At 46.5% G+C, this 15,803-nt stretch overlaps 1 protein-coding gene across 1 annotated transcript in view; it reads left to right on the top strand.

Annotated features, from left to right (window-relative positions):
• Positions 1 to 8,883: 8,883 nt before the first annotated feature.
• Positions 8,884 to 15,803, top strand: part of LOC124015154 (spectrin beta chain, non-erythrocytic 1-like) — a 110,200-nt gene continuing 103,280 nt past the window's right edge. The window contains exon 1 of the mRNA XM_046330144.1: positions 8,884 to 9,018. The gene's annotated coding sequence lies outside the window, so the exon portion shown is untranslated. The remainder of the gene's footprint in view (positions 9,019 to 15,803) is intronic.

The following is a 15,803-nucleotide window of genomic DNA, read 5'->3' on the forward strand; positions in this document are numbered from 1 at the left end:
GATAGTGCAGGGTGCATAGTCTGTAAATTAATAATGTAGAGTGCAAAGTCCATGGATAAGAGGACCAGGTGGATGGTTGGTGAGGGCAATGTCATGGGGGAAGAAAGTGTTCAGGAGGCGTGAGATTTTGGTTGTGATTAACCTGAACCGTTTGCTAGAGGGGAATCTTTGGAAGAGAGTGTGCAAGGGGTCGTCGATGATCTTTTTTGCATTGTTCTTTGCCCTGGAGTCATACAGGACCTCGATGGAGGGCATGTGGCAGCCAATGACCCTCTCAGCAGACTGGACAATCCGTTGCAGTGATGGAGGAGGTGAGGATGGACTCTATTATGGTCATTTAAAGCTGAATTAGTACACATAAGAGGACTGCGGACCAAAAACACCTTGCATTCACTAAACATTGCACTGAGGAAAACATTTTATTATAGTAATTGTCTGATTGGGAACTACCATCTATCAAGTATAGACTTCCAAATTATTTATATTTGATGTTGTGAGGTTCTGTGTTATGCACTATAGCCCGTTACCATATCATATGTGATTGATTATTATCTGCTGTTGGCTTGTGTGGGTGTATGTGTTGTGCAACATAGCTGACTTGAGACATTGTGTAGCATAGTGTGAATTGCAGCTAATCTAGGGCGTCAACAGTTTTAGGGCCATGGGCCTTTCTCGTGGTGGAAAAATACAGAATAACATAAAAACTGTGCAATGAGTTGTGGGGGACACATACAGAACGTAGTGTAGAAAACAAACGGTCTTTTGTTAGATGCCAGGTGTGTGATAACTGTATCGAGAGTATGAGCGCATAGATATTCTACACAGCAACCGCTGACCGCTGAAGCGCCTAGGGGCTGGGACCTGCTCGTGCGCCAACAATCAACGATAGGCTGAGGTGAGTTTAAACCACTCCCAGTCTCTACTCTGACAGGCCAGCTCAGAAGCGGGAACTACTTCTGTCAGAGTATATTATAATAACTTTGTCAGGAACAAGTCAGTTCTCTGTTCTGCCCTGCGTGGTGTTACAGTGAACCCGTATATAAGAAAATTGCATTTACCACTTATTGCTTAGCTAATAAAAAGTACATAGTATACAATCGGTGACTCAGTGTCATACTTGTTCTGATACCAGATTTGAATTGACACAACCCTAACAACGTTTTATTGAATATAATCAGTAATACAGGAGTCAAATCGCATATGGAGTCATATCAGATCAGATGTTATCAGCAAGACAGAGCTATCTGTGGAAAGAGCACAAGTAGAACAACTATTTTATATTTATTTATTTAACCAGGTAGGCCAGTTAAGGACAAGTTCTCATTTACAACTGCGATCTGGTCTGTCACGGCTTCCACCGAAGTCATTTACTCTCCTTGTTCGGGCGGTGTTCGGTGTCACTGATTCTAGTCGATCCACTTTTCATTTTCGCCATGGACTTTCGGACCCTGGCCGCTTGCGCGGGAAGGAGCGAAAGGGCCCTGATCGACCAGTATCGCTGCAGTTTGCACGAGGACGTCCGTCGGGAGTTGGCCTGCAGGGACACCACCCTCACCTTCGACCAGCTGGTGGACCTGTCTGTTCGGTTGGATAACCTGCTGGCTACCCGCGGACGTCTGTCGGTTCCATCCCCCAGCACCACCGCTCTGATGCCCATGGAGCTGGGAGGTGCTGTGCGCAGAAAGACCGGAGGAGTTTCCGTCTCGTGCACCATCTGTGGCCGCAGAGGTCACACTGCTGGTCGGTGCCGTGTTGGTTCCTCTGGGGATCGAGGCAGTAGGCAGGGCACTCTGGTGTCACCCCAGGTGAGCTGGCACCATTCTCACTCAGATCCCTCTGTTCCACACCTGTTTGTGTATGTCACTTTTCCTGAACTTTCCCCGCATTCCCAGCATAAGGCACTCGTCGAGTCAGGCGCGGTTGGGAATTTTATAGACAAATCGTTTGCCTATAGTTTAGAGATCCTGATTGTTCCCATGGCTGTGCCCTTCCCCGTTCACGCCTTAGACAGTCGACCATTAGGGTCCAGATTAGGGAGGCCACCGCTCCCCTGGGCATGGTGACGCAGGGGGATCACAAGGAGATAATCAATCTCTTTATTGGACTCTCCTGCGTTTCCCGTGGTGCTAGGCCTACCCTGGTTAGCCTGTCATGACCCCACTGTCTCATGGCAACAGAGGGCTCTCACGGGGTGGTCGCGAGAGTGCTCGGGTAGATGTTTTGGGGTTTCCGTTGGTGCTACTACGGTGGAGAGTCCAGACCAGGTTTCCACCGTGCGCATCCCCCCTGAATATGCCGATTTGGCTCTCGCCTTCTCCAAAAAGAAGGCGACTCAATTACCACCCCATTGACGGTGGGATTGTACGATAAATCTCCTGGTAGACACCGCACTTCCCAGGAGTCACGTGTATCCCCTGTCACAGGCGGAGACGGCGGCTATGGAAACTTATGTTTCCGAATCTCTGCGTTCGGTCCTCCACTTCACCCGCCTCCTTGAGTTTCTTTTTTGTGAAGAAGGGAGGTCTGTGCCTGTGTATTGACTATCGAGGTCTAAACTGATCACTGTGAGGTACAGTTACCCGCTACCTCTCATAGCCACAGCGATTTGGTCAATGCACGGGGCGCACTTCTTCACCAAACTAGATCTCAGGAGCACGTATAACCTGGTGCGTGTCTGGGAGGGAGACGAGTGGAAGACTGCTTTCAGTACTAACTTAGGGCATTATGAGTACCTCGTCATGCCGTACGGGTTGATGAATGCTCCATCAGTCTTCCAAGCCTTTATAGACAAGATTTTCAGGGACCTGCACGGGCAGGGTGTATATTGATGACATTCTGATATACTCCGCTTCAAGCACCAAGCATGAGTCCATGGTGCGCAGGGTGCTTGGTTGTCTGTTGGAGCATGACCTGTACGTCAAGGCTGAGAAATGCCTGTTCTTCCAACAGTCAGTCTCCTTCCTAGGGTACCGCATTTCCACTTCAGGGGTGGAGATGGAGAGTGACCGCATTTCAGCTGTGCCTAATTGGCCGACTCCCACCACGGTAAAGGAGGTGCAGCGGTTTCTAGGGTTTGCCAATTACTACCGGAGGTTTATCCGGGGTTTTGGTCAGGTAGCGGCTCCCATTACCTCACTGCTGAAGGGGGGACCGGTGCGTTTGCAGTGGCGGACAGGGCTTTTGGTCACCTGAGGGCTCTGTTTACCTCTGATCCCGTGCTGGCCCATCCGGAGGTGGACGCGTCCGAGGCTGGGATAGGAGCTGTGCTCTCTCAGTGCTCGGGTACGCCACCAAAGCTCCGCCCCTCTGCCTTTTTCTCGAGGAAGCTTAGTCCGGCAGAGCGAAACTATGACGTGGGGGACCAGGAGCTGTTGGCTGTCGTCAAGGCTCTGAAGGCGTGGTGACATTGACTTGAGGGGGAGAAACACCTTTTTCCCATCTGGACCACGGTTTAGCTCGAATCTATCGCCAGTTTTGTACGGCGCGGCTCGGACCGGAACATATCGGACCTATTTCTCTCTATGTCCCTGGATTTCAACCGCTAACTCTGGACATTTATACCTGGATCTCGCAGCTAGCTAGCTGCTATCCGGCTTTCGTTGATTCCGGAGCAAACATCAATTATTCCGGTGCTAGCCAGCTGAAGAGTTCCATCATTCACTCCTTGGCTACAATCACCTATCCGGACCCGTTTTACTGCCAACGCGGAGCCCCACCGGGCCTTCACAACTGGACTACCGACGTCATCTACCCGAGGGAGATATCCGGCTGGCTCCTCCGTCGCGACGTTACCTGAACGCCCGTCTGCGATCCGCTAACCGTTAGCTGTCTTATCGGCTGCTATCTGAATAGACCTATAGGACAATTATTATTATTTATTTTTTCTTGGGCCTCTAACTATATCTTTTTTTTGTTGTGTAAATTGTATTCATCCCCTCTACCACACGGAACCCCACTAATTCTACCGACGGAAACGCACGAGGTGGCGTATAGCAGACCTCCATCCTATGCTAGCTTGCTACCGATGGTCCGGCTAGCTGTCTAAATCGCTGTGACCCCAACCAACCTCACTACTCACTGGACCCTTGTGATCCCTCTACTAAGCATGCCTCTCCTTAATGTCAATATGCCTTGTCCATTGCTGTTCTGGTTAGTGTTTATTGGCTTATTTCACTGTAGAGCCTCTAGTCTTGCTCACTATACCTTATCCAACCTATTAGTTCCACCACCCACACACGCAATGACATCTCCTGGTTTCAATGATGTTTCTAGAGACAATATCTCTCTCATCATCACTCAATACCTAGGTTTACCTCCACTGTATTCACATCATACCATACCTTTGTCTGTACATTATACCTCGAAGCTATTTTATCGCCCCCAGAAACCTCCTTTTACTCTCTGTTCCAGACGTTCTAGACGACCAATTCGTATTGGCTCTGTCATAACCTCACATGGTCTCTCCTATCATTGCTATGCAGACGACACACAATTCATCTTCTCCTTTCCCCCTTCTGATGACCAGGTGGCGAACCGCATCTCTGCATGTCTGGCAGACATATCAGTGTGGATGACGGATCACCACCTCAAGCTGAACTTCGGCAAGACGGAGCTGCTCTTCCTCCCGGGGAAGGACTGCCCGTTCCATGATCTCGCCATCACGGTTGACAACTCCATTGTGTCCTCCTCCCAGAGCGCTAAGAACCTTGGCGTGATCCTGGACAACAAACTGTCGTTCTCAACTAACATCAAGGCGGTGGCCCGTTCCTGTAGGTTCATGCTCTACAACATCCGCAGAGTACGACCCTGCCTCACACAGGAAGCGGCGCAGGTCCTAATCCAGGCACTTGTCATCTCCCGTCTGGATTACTGCAACTCGCTGTTGGCTGGGCTCCCTGCCTGTGCCATTAAACCCCTACAACTCATCCAGAACGCCGCAGCCCGTCTAGTGTTCAACCTTCCCAAGTTCTCTCACGTCACCCCGCTCCTCCGCTCTCTCCACTGGCTTCCAGTTGAAGCTCGCATCCGCTACAAGACCATGGTGCTTGCCTACGGAGCTGTGAGGGGAACAGCACCTCAGTACCTCCAGGCTCTGATCAGGCCCTACACCCAAATAAGGGCACTGCGTTCATCCACCTCTGGCCTGCTCGCCTCCCTACCACTGAGGAAGTACAGTTCCCGCTCAGCTCAGTCAAAACTGTTCGCTGCTCTGGCTCCCCAATGGTGGAACAAACTCCCTCACGACGCCAAAACAGCGGAGTCAATCACCACCTTCCGGAGACACCTGAAACCCCACCTCTTTAAGGAATACCTAGGATAGGATAAAGTAATCCTTCTCACCCCCCCCCCCCCCTTAAAATATTTAGATGCACTATTGTAAAGTGGTTGTTCCACTGGATGTCATAAGGTGAATGCACCAATTTGTAAGTCGCTCTGGATAAGAGCGTCTGCTAAATGACTTAAATGTAAATGTATTGCTTTTAGCCGTACCCTTCTCGTACTCCTCCTCTGGTGCTCTGGCGATGTAGAGGTGAATCCAGGCGCTGCAGTGCCAATCTCCACTCCTATTCCCCAGGAGCTCTCTTTTGATGACTTCTGTAAACGTAATAGCCTTGGTTTCATGCATGTTAACATTAGAAGCCTCCTCCCTAAGTTTGTTCTATTCACTACTTTAGCACATTCTGCCAACCCGGATGTTCTAGCTGTTTCTGAATCCTGGCTTAGGAAGACCACCAAAAATTCAGAAATGTTCATCCCAAACTACAACATTTTCAGACAAGATAGAACTGCCAAAGGGGGCGGTGTTGCAATCTACTGCAAAGATAGCCTGCAGAGTTCTGTCCTACTATCCAGGTCTGTACCCAAACAATTTGAACTTCTACTTTTAAAAATCCACCTCTCTAAAAACAAGTCTCTCACTGTTGCCGCCTGCTATAGACCACCCTCTGCCCCCAGCTGTGCTCTGGACACCAGATTTGAACTGATTGCCCCCCATCTATCTTCAGAGCTCGTGCTGCTAGGCGACCTAAAATGGAACATGCTTAACACCCCAGCCATCCTACAATCTCAGCTTGATGCCCTCAATCTCACACAAATTATCAATGAACCTACCAGGTACCTCCCCAAAGCCTTAAACACGGGCACCCTCATAGATATCATCCTAACCAACTTGCCCTCTAAATACACCTCTGCTGTTTTCAACCAAGATCTCAGCGATCACTGCCTCATTGCCTGCATCCGTAATGGGTCAGCGGTCAAACGACCTCCACTCATCACTGTCAAACGTTCCCTGAAACACTTCAGCGAGCAGGCCTTTCTAATCAACCTGGCCGGGGTATCCTGGAAGGATATTGATCTCATCCCGTCAGTAGAGGATGCCTGGATATTTTTTTTAAATGCCTTCCTAAGTATCTTAAATAAGCATGCCCCATTCAAGAAATTTAGAACCAGAAACTGATATAGCCCTTGGTTCTCCCCAGACCTGACTGCCCTTAACCAACACAAAAACATCCTATGGCTTTCTGCATTAGCATCGAACAGCCCCCGTGATATGCAGCTGTTCAGGGAAGATAGAAACCATTATACACAGGCAGTTAGAAAAGTCAAGGCTAGCTTTTTCAAGCAGAAATTTGCTTCCTGCAACACTAACTCAAAAAGGTTCTGGGACACTGTAAAGTCCATGGAGAATAAGAACACCTCCTCCCAGCTGCCCACTGCACTGAAGATAGGAAACACTGTCATCACTGATAAGTCCACCATAATTGAGAATTTCAATAAGCATTTTTCTACGGCTGGCAATGCTTTCCACCTGGCTACTCCTACCCCGGTCAACAGCACTGCACCCCCCTCAGCAACTCGCCCAAGCCTTCCCCATTTCTCCTTCTCTCAAATCCAGTCAGCTGATGTTCTGAAAGAGCTGCAAAATCTGGACCCCTACAAATCAGCCGGGCTAGACAATCTGGACCCTTTCTTTCTAAAATGATCTGCCAAAATTGTTGCCACCCCTATTACTAGCCTGTTTAACCTCTCTTTCGTGTCGTCTGAGATTCCCAAAGATTGGAAAGCATCTGCGGTCATCCCCCTCTTCAAAGGGGGGGACACTCTTGACCCAAACTGCTACAGACCTATATCTATCCTACCCTGCCTTTCTAAGTTCTTCGAAAGCCAAGTCAACAAACAGATTACCGACCATTTCAAATCTCACCATACCTTCTCTGCTATGCAATCTGGTTTCAGAGCTGGTCATGGGTGCACCTCAGCCACGCTCAAGGTCCTAAACGATATCTTAACCGCCATCGATAAGAAACATTACTGTGCAGCCGTATTCATTGATCTGGCCAAGGCTTTCGACTCTGTCAATCACCACATCTGCAGACTCGACAGCCTTGGTTTCTCAAATGATTGCCTCGCCTGGTTCACAAACTACTTCTCTGATAGAGTTCAGTGTGTCAAATCGGAGGGTCTGCTGTCCGGACCTCTGGCAGTCTCTATCGGGGTGCCACAGGGTTCAATTCTTGGACCGACTCTCTTCTCTGTATACATCAATGATGTCGCTCTTGCTCCTGGTGAGTCTCTGATCCACCTCTACGCAGATGACACCATTCTGTATACTTCTGGCCCTTCTTTGGACACTGTGTTAACAACCCTCCAGGCAAGCTTCAATGCCATACAACTCTCCTTCCGTGGCCTCCAATTGCTCTTAAATACAAGTAAAACTAAATGCATGCTCTTCAACCGATCGCTGCCTGCACCTGCCCGCCTGTCCAACATCACTACTCTGGACGGCTCTGACTTAGAATACGTGGACAACTACAAATACCTAGGTGTCTGGTTAGACTGTAAACGCTCCTTCCAGACGCACATCAAACATCTACAATCCAAAGTTAAATCTAGAATTGGCTTCCTATTTCGCAACAAAGCATCCTTCACTCATGCTGCCAAACATACCCTTGTAAAACTGACCATCCTACCAATCCTCGACTTTGGCGATGTCATTTACAAAATAGCCTCCAATACCCCACTCAACAAATTGGATACAGTCTATCACCGTGCAATCCGTTTTCTCACGAAAGCCCCATATACAACCCACCATTACGACCTACACGCTCTCGTTGGCTGGCCCTCGCTTCATACTCGTCGCCAAACCCCCTGGCTCCATGTCATATACAAGACCCCCCTTATCTCAGCTCGCTGGTCACCATAGCATCACCCACCTGTAGCACGTGCTCCAGCAGGTATATCTCTCTGGTCAACCCCAAAACCAATTATTTCTTTGGCCGCCTTTCCTTCCAGTTCTCTGCTGCCAATGACTGGAACAAACTACAAAAATCTCTGAAACTGGAAACACTTATCTCCCTCACTAGCTTTAAGCACCAACTGTCAGAGCAGCTCACAGATTACTGCACCTGTACATAGCCCACCTATAATTTAACCAAACAACTACCTCTTTCCCTACTGTATTTATTTGATTTATTTTGCTCCTTTGCTCTATTGTATTTACTTTGCCACCGTGGCCTTTTTTTGCCTTTACCTCCCTTATCTCACCTCACATCGTATATAGACTTGTTTATACTGTATTATTGACTGTATGTTTGATTTACTCCATGTGTAACTCTGTCGTTGTATGTGTCGAACTGCTTTGCTTTCTTGGCCTTGTCGCAATTGTAAATGAGAACTTGTTCTCAACTTGCCTACCTGGTTAAATAAAGGTGAAATAAAAATAAATAAATACTATGTAAACTTCCGATTTAAACTGTATATTGATGTAGGCAAGACTATGTAATATTTCATTTATGTTTTTAATATAATCTATAACAAATATTCCAATTGTTTGATTTAGTGTAGCCTCTGATAGGTTTACTTCAGTCTCTATAATCCCCGCCCCTTCGAAATTCCGTGCAGCATTACAGTTTTTGGTGGACTGGAGGCGGCAGTGCGGATTCTCCCAGTCATTCCCAGCTCTCGTTTGCCCGTTGCGGATTCTGAAGGCGGTGAAGTTTGTTCCTTATTATTGGATTGGTAAGTCAAAAAATGTGTTGTTTCAAACAGACGAGTTTATCTCATCACATTGCCAGTTATAATGTAATTAGGGCCGAGGTTAGACAATCTCCGTTCCACCGATTGACTACAAAGCAAATAGGTTTCCTAAATTTACTGTGAGGTGATGGAAAATTGTGAAATTAAGCAAATATGAAATCGTGAATCACGTGTATATAGACATACGATTGAAACTATGTTTTGTAGGTCTTTTTTTTTTTTTTACACATGTTGATGTTGTAGGCCTACTGCTCATATCAGACATGCCTTTATTTAAAGGCCTATCTTATACATTATGCGCAATTTGGATAATATTTCATTTGTATATTGTCTGATATCAATTTGCATGGTGTTCTGTGACTTTCATTATGGGTGGAATAACAGTACAGTAGAATGGACGCAAACAGGCGTGGTCGTGCGGATCTGTGGCGCTGCGCGAAAGGTAGCTCATGGTGATGCTGCGAGGGCAAGTATTAGCTGGTTTGTTTATTCTGTACAGTTAGACAGGCTAACTGTGGCATTAACAGGATGTGTGAGTTAGGTTGTGCATTATAACAGAAATTCCACTATTTTATGGTCCTTCTTTTACGTGGTGCGTAGTTGTTAACGATTGATAATTTTGGGTTATTGATATAGACATTACTCATTTTAGGTGAAGTGTATCGGTAGTTGAAATGGCCGCTGTTGGCTAATGTTACATTGGCAGCTAAAATCTGTCATTGCTTGATGCGATGATGATATAGTAACTAGCAATACGCAAGTGTTCGGCTCCTCCTCAAAACATAACTTGGAGGACGTGAAGCATCACTTACATGGTTTTCTTTAGTATGTGCTAGTGACCAAATACTTTACATGTATCTCATCAACATGATGTTTGTGTCTCCAATATAGTTTTTATTTGGTGGACTAAATCTTTGCAGTTGATGCTACATGCGTGCTTCTTCAGCATCAAACCAGTCCAGCGTTGCAGCACTAATGCGACCTGGTCGAGTCCTCAATGTCCTAGTCACAGAAGGACTCAAACAACATTTAAAATGCGAGCAATGAGGGAGATGAGTCAGTTAAACAAAGTGATTATGCCGAGCCAAATACTCGGCTCTATGGTAGTGAAGCTGTAGGCCGAAGTTACTGCAAGCATCTGTTTTTCAAGCAACCAGTAACTTCCTCGTTCCAGTGGTGGCACGTTAAGCTTACCTGGTAGGCCTCTCTATCCTACCTACCAAAAGTTATGCCAGCCACAGTGGGAACTGAAGTTGTGAAATATCCATTGCGAACTACAAAGGAACACATGCACAGTTAAAGGTGTTATAGGATTTAAAGGATTTTTAATAACTCTAAGACCTGCAATGTAGTTACACTGTGGGTATTCTATGGGACTTGATATTACTGAATCAATACTTTTCCTAAACCACAAGACTTGAGTGACATGTTTGTTTCAAGTTATTTGGGGTTTTAATGGTTCTACGGAAGAGTTTTTGATCAGGCTTTCTATGGCATAGTGGCATTAAAGTTTGGCACTCTGGTGCATTTTGCTATTAGGTTTTGCTTGATGGATCAGGCTCTTTTCTTAAGACCATTTGCTGTATGCAGACCTAGTGTCTGCCAGCCCCTCTCAGCCTTGTCTGAAAGGGCGGGGTCCCTTTGCAATGGGGAAAAACTTCAGTGTGTGAATGCAGAAAGACACAAGCGCACACACACACACTCACACACATACAACCTATCCATCTGTCTAATATCACACATATGCACAAATGCACAGACCAAATATTACATCATATTTGGTTTCCAAATTATGTGTTCAAGAACTGAAAGCTACAAAATGATGATATCCTGGCATATCCACAACCGATATACATGTATTTTCAAGTATCTTTAGGTTGTTGTTTTTGTCTTTGTTTTTCTCAATTTGAGTCTCTGTGCAGTTACACCATGTCACGTCCGACCTTAGTTCCTCTTTTTATGGCTCTATTTTAGGTTGGTCGGGGCGTGAGTTGGGGTGGGCATTCTATGTTTGTATTTCTAGGTGTTTGGCCTGGTATGGTTCCCAATCAGAGGCAGCTGTCAATCGTTGTCTCTGAGAACCATACTTAGGCAGCCTGTTTTCGCCCTTGAGTTGTGGGTAGTTATTTTCTGTTTAGTGTGTTTTGCACCTGACAGCTGTTTCGGTTGTGCCTTTTGTTACTTTGTATTTAGTGTTCAGTTATATTTAATAATATGCCGAACACGTACCACGTCCTGGCTGGAAGGGATCGCCTCCCATGGGAACAGGTGGAGACAGCCAGGAGAGGTGAACCAGTGGTACGAGGGAACACTGCTAGCAAGGAAGCCCGAGAAGCAGCCCCAAACATTTCTTGGGGGGGGGCTAGAATGGGCATCAAGCCAGGAGGGATGAAGCCGGCTCAGGGCATCTGGTCTCCAGTGCGTCCCCTCGGTCCGTGTTATATGGCACCAGCCCTACGCACTGTGTCTCCTGTGGGTCTGCTCAGCCCAGTGCGTCTTGTGCCTGCGCCCCGCAAGTGCCGGGCTAAAATCAAGGTAGCCCTTTCAATGAGTATCATCTGTTCAGGGAGCAGTGGAACAGTTATTTATGTGCCCTGATGGTTTCACAATAAATAAATCAGTTGTGTTAAGGAGAGATTATTTTCAGAAATCTGCCTTGAATTGAATTTCTCTCACCTTCAGGCTCCATTTTTCCCTAAACTCTTCTTACATTATCTGCTCATCCAGTGAAATGACTGATAAAACAGTCATGCTCAAACTGCACAGATACTGTATGCCCCTTCCACTGTAAGCAACCAGCCATTTTATCCACGGGACCTTTTAACTCCAAACTGCTTTTAAAATCTTCTATTTGTTTGAGATAGATATCTCACATTTCATAAGTCCGGTCTGAGAGGCATCTTAAGAATCAATTATTAAAAAGACAATGAATGTCATCACATACACTGATACCTGGTGTGTTTGGGGCTGGTATTTGAAATTGACACAACAGCATGTGTTATAATGAAAAAGGTGGTGGAGAGGGTGGCATCCTGTTTTCTATCAGGGCAGGTGATGGTCAGTAAAAGAGGGGGGTTGAAGGGTGGGGAACAGCTGTGACCACTGGGGTTACAGGTGAGGACCACACAGCCTCGCTGTGTGTGTGCGTGTGTGCATGTTATCATGCGTGTGTGCGCATGTGGCTGGTAGCCTAGCAGTTAAGAGCATTGGGCCAGTAACCGAAAGATCGCTGGTTTGAATCTCTGTGCCGACTAGGTGAAAAATCGGCTGAAGTGCCCTTGAGCATAATTGCTCCTGTAAGTCGCTCTGGATATGAGTGTTGACTAAAATGTGAAAAAAATGGTTTGGGTGATGGTATGTACATTGTTTTGGGAGTGGTCAGCCAACTTAGACATGCTTGGGCCATCTCCCCTTCAGTAGGACCACCATTGCAAGCAAGTTTCCACAGCTGTGTCTTTTAGGCTAAAAGGAATTTACACTTGTTATAGGGACCAAAGTCTGAGAATGCCTAGAGCCTGAGCCATTAGTCTTGCAGCCTCCCCAGTGCCCTTTTTGTGTCTAAAATACTAGGCCATTTAAGCTGATGTAATTTATTTTTTATTTGATTTATTTCACCTTAATTTAATCAGGTAAGATGGTTGAGAACAAGTTCTCATTTACAACTGCGACCTGGCCAAGATAAAACAAAGCAGTGCGACACAAACAACACAACACACATGGAATAAACAAGCGTACAGTCAATAACACAATATTAAACTCTTCCGTAGAACCATTAAAAAAAAGAAAGTCCATATACAGTGTGTGCAAATGGCGTGAGGAGGTAAGGCAATAAATAGGCCATAGTAGCGAAGTAATTACAGTTTGGCAAATTAACACTGGAGTGATAGATGAGCAGATGATGATGTGCAAGTAGAAATACTGGGGTGCAAAAGAGCAGAAAAGTAAATACAAACAATATGGGGATGAGGTAGGTAGATTGGGTGGGCTATTTACAGATGTACAGCTGCAGCGATCGGTTAGCTGATGTTTAAAGTTAGTGAGGGACATATTAGTCTCCAGCTTGAGCGATTTTTGCAATTAGTTCCAGTCATTTGCAGCAGAGAACTGGAAGGAAAGGCGGCCAAAGCAGGTGTTGGCTATGGGGAAGACCAGTGAGATATACCTGCTGGAACGTGTGCTATGGGTGGGTGTTGTTATCGTGACCAGTGAACTGAGATAAGGCGGAGCTTTACCTAGCATAGACTTATAGATGACCTGGAGCCAGTGGGTCTGGCTACGAATATGTAGAGGGCCAGCCGACTACTGCATACAGGTCGCAGTGGTGGGTGGTATAAGGGGCTTTGGTGACAAAACGGATGGCACTGTGATAGCCTGCATCCAATTTGTTGAGTAAAATTCCGGAGTTCTAAATTGAGCAGCTGCTGAAAAATGAGCTCCTGTATTTATTGAGATTTAAATGTTTTTTTAGAGTGAAGTACATCGAAAAAATCAAGAGAAAACTGCAAGACTCAATAGAAGACAAAACAAGGAACAAACTAAACAAGACAGGCTTTTGAAAAATTAACTATTTTTTTTTCATAAAATTGTACAGTTATCTTAGCTAGGTGAATTGCTAGCAGAATTGTTTACTTGTTGCTAAGCAGTTGCTAGGGACTCTCCTGGAAGAAGCTAGCTAGCTTACAAAGAATAACAACAAAAAATATCTAGTTAACAGAAGAAAGGAAGACAAAATAAGGACAAAAGAAGGACAGAAGAAAAAGGAAAAGAAAGAGGACAACAAAGTGAAACAGTCAGCACTTCTATTGCAACTTCGTATTTCGTCGTCCTAACGTAGTCTACACTGCTATCTGCCCAGCAGCTAGCCAGCTAGCAAACGTCCGTCTACCGAATAGCAGCACTGTAGAAACTATTACACTCAACTGAACGACTTGATTAGTGTAGTGTTAGCTAGCTACATAGTTGTCTTTGCTGTCTTCGTATCCAAGATAATTGTGTAGTTTAGAGCGTGTAGTCTTAGAGTGATTATCTTAATTTACCGAGGTTAGCTAGCCAGCTATTTGTCGTCCTTAACGTAGGAGACACTGCTAGCTAGCCAACAGCTAGCCAACGTCTACTGAATAGAACTTCCGCACTCAACAACCCGGTCGCATTCCGCTTCGCTCCACAGGTAGTATCACATTTTTCATTTCATTTCATTACAGCACAACGGTTTGATTTGTTTGATCGTAGCTAGCTACATAGCTAGCTACATAGCCGTCTGTGTATCAAAGATAATTGTGTAGTCTAGAGCGATTTTCTAGGTTAGCTAGCCAGCTATTGTCGTTCTTTTAACGCAACATAACGTAATCAACAGTGCTAGCTAGCCAGCTAGCCCCGAATAGCAGCACTGTAGAAACTACTACACTCAACGGAACGACTTGATTAGTGTAGTGTCAACAACGCAGCCACTGTCAGCTAGCCTACAAAGTCAACAACGCAGCCACTGCCAGCTAGCCTACTTCAGCAGTACTGTATCATTTTTAATAATTTTAGTCAATAAGATTCTTGCTACGTAAGCTTAACTTTCTGAACATTCGAGACGTGTAGTCCACTTGTCATTCCAATCTCCTTGCATTAGCGTAGCCTCTTCTGTAGCCTGTCAACTATGTGTCTGTCTATCCCTGTTCTCTCCTCTCTGCACAGACCATACAAACGCTCCACACCGCGTGGCCGCTGCCACCCTAATCTGGTGGTCCCAGCGCGCACGACCCACGTGGAGTTCCAGGTCTCCGGTAGCCTCTGGAACTGCCGATCTGCAGCCAACAAGGCAGAGTTCATCTCAGCCTATGCCTCCCTCCAGTCCCTCGACTTCTTGGCACTGACAGAAACATGGATCACCACAGATAACACTGCTACTCCTACTGCTCTCTCTTCGTCCGCCCACGTGTTCTCGCACACCCCGAGAGCTTCTGGTCAGCGGGGTGGTGGCATAGGGATCCTTATCTCTCCCATGTGGTCATTCTCTCTTTCTCCCCTTACCCATCTGTCTATCGCCTCCTTTGAATTTCATGCTGTCACAGTTACCAGCCCTTTCAAGCTTAACATCCTTATCATTTATCGCCCTCCAGGTCCCTCGGAGAGTTCATCAATGAGCTTGATGCCTTGATAAGCTCCTTTCCTGAGGACGGCTCACCTCTCACAGTTCTGGGCGACTTTAACCTTCCCACGTCTACCTTTGACTCATTCCTCTCTGCCTCCTTCTTTCCACTCCTCTCCTCTTTTGACCTCACCCTCTCACCTTCCCCCCTACTCACAAGGCAGGCAATACGCTCGACCTCATCTTTACTAGATGCTGTTCTTCCACTAACCTCATTGCAACTCCCTCCAAGTCTCCGACCACTACCTTGTATCCTTTTCCCTCTCGCTCTCATCCAACACTTCCCACACTGCCCCTACTCGGATGGTATCGCGCCGTCCCAACCTTCGCTCTCTCTCCCCCGCTACTCTCTCCTCTTCCATCCTATCATCTCTTCCCTCTGCTCAAACCTTCTCCAACCTATCTCCTGATTCTGCCTCCTCAACCCTCCTCTCCTCCCTTTCTGCATCCTTTGACTCTCTATGTCCCCTATCTTCCAGGCCGGCTCGGTCCTCCCCTCCCGCTCCGTGGCTTGACGACTCAATGCGAGCTCACAGAACAGGGCTCCGGAAGGCCGAGCGGAAATGGAGGAAAACTCGCCTCCCTGCGGACCTGGCATCCTTTCACTCCCTCCTCTCTACATTTTCCTCCT

Source organism: Oncorhynchus gorbuscha, linkage group LG26, assembly GCF_021184085.1.
Source record: "Oncorhynchus gorbuscha isolate QuinsamMale2020 ecotype Even-year linkage group LG26, OgorEven_v1.0, whole genome shotgun sequence".
Lineage (NCBI taxonomy): Eukaryota > Metazoa > Chordata > Actinopteri > Salmoniformes > Salmonidae > Oncorhynchus > Oncorhynchus gorbuscha.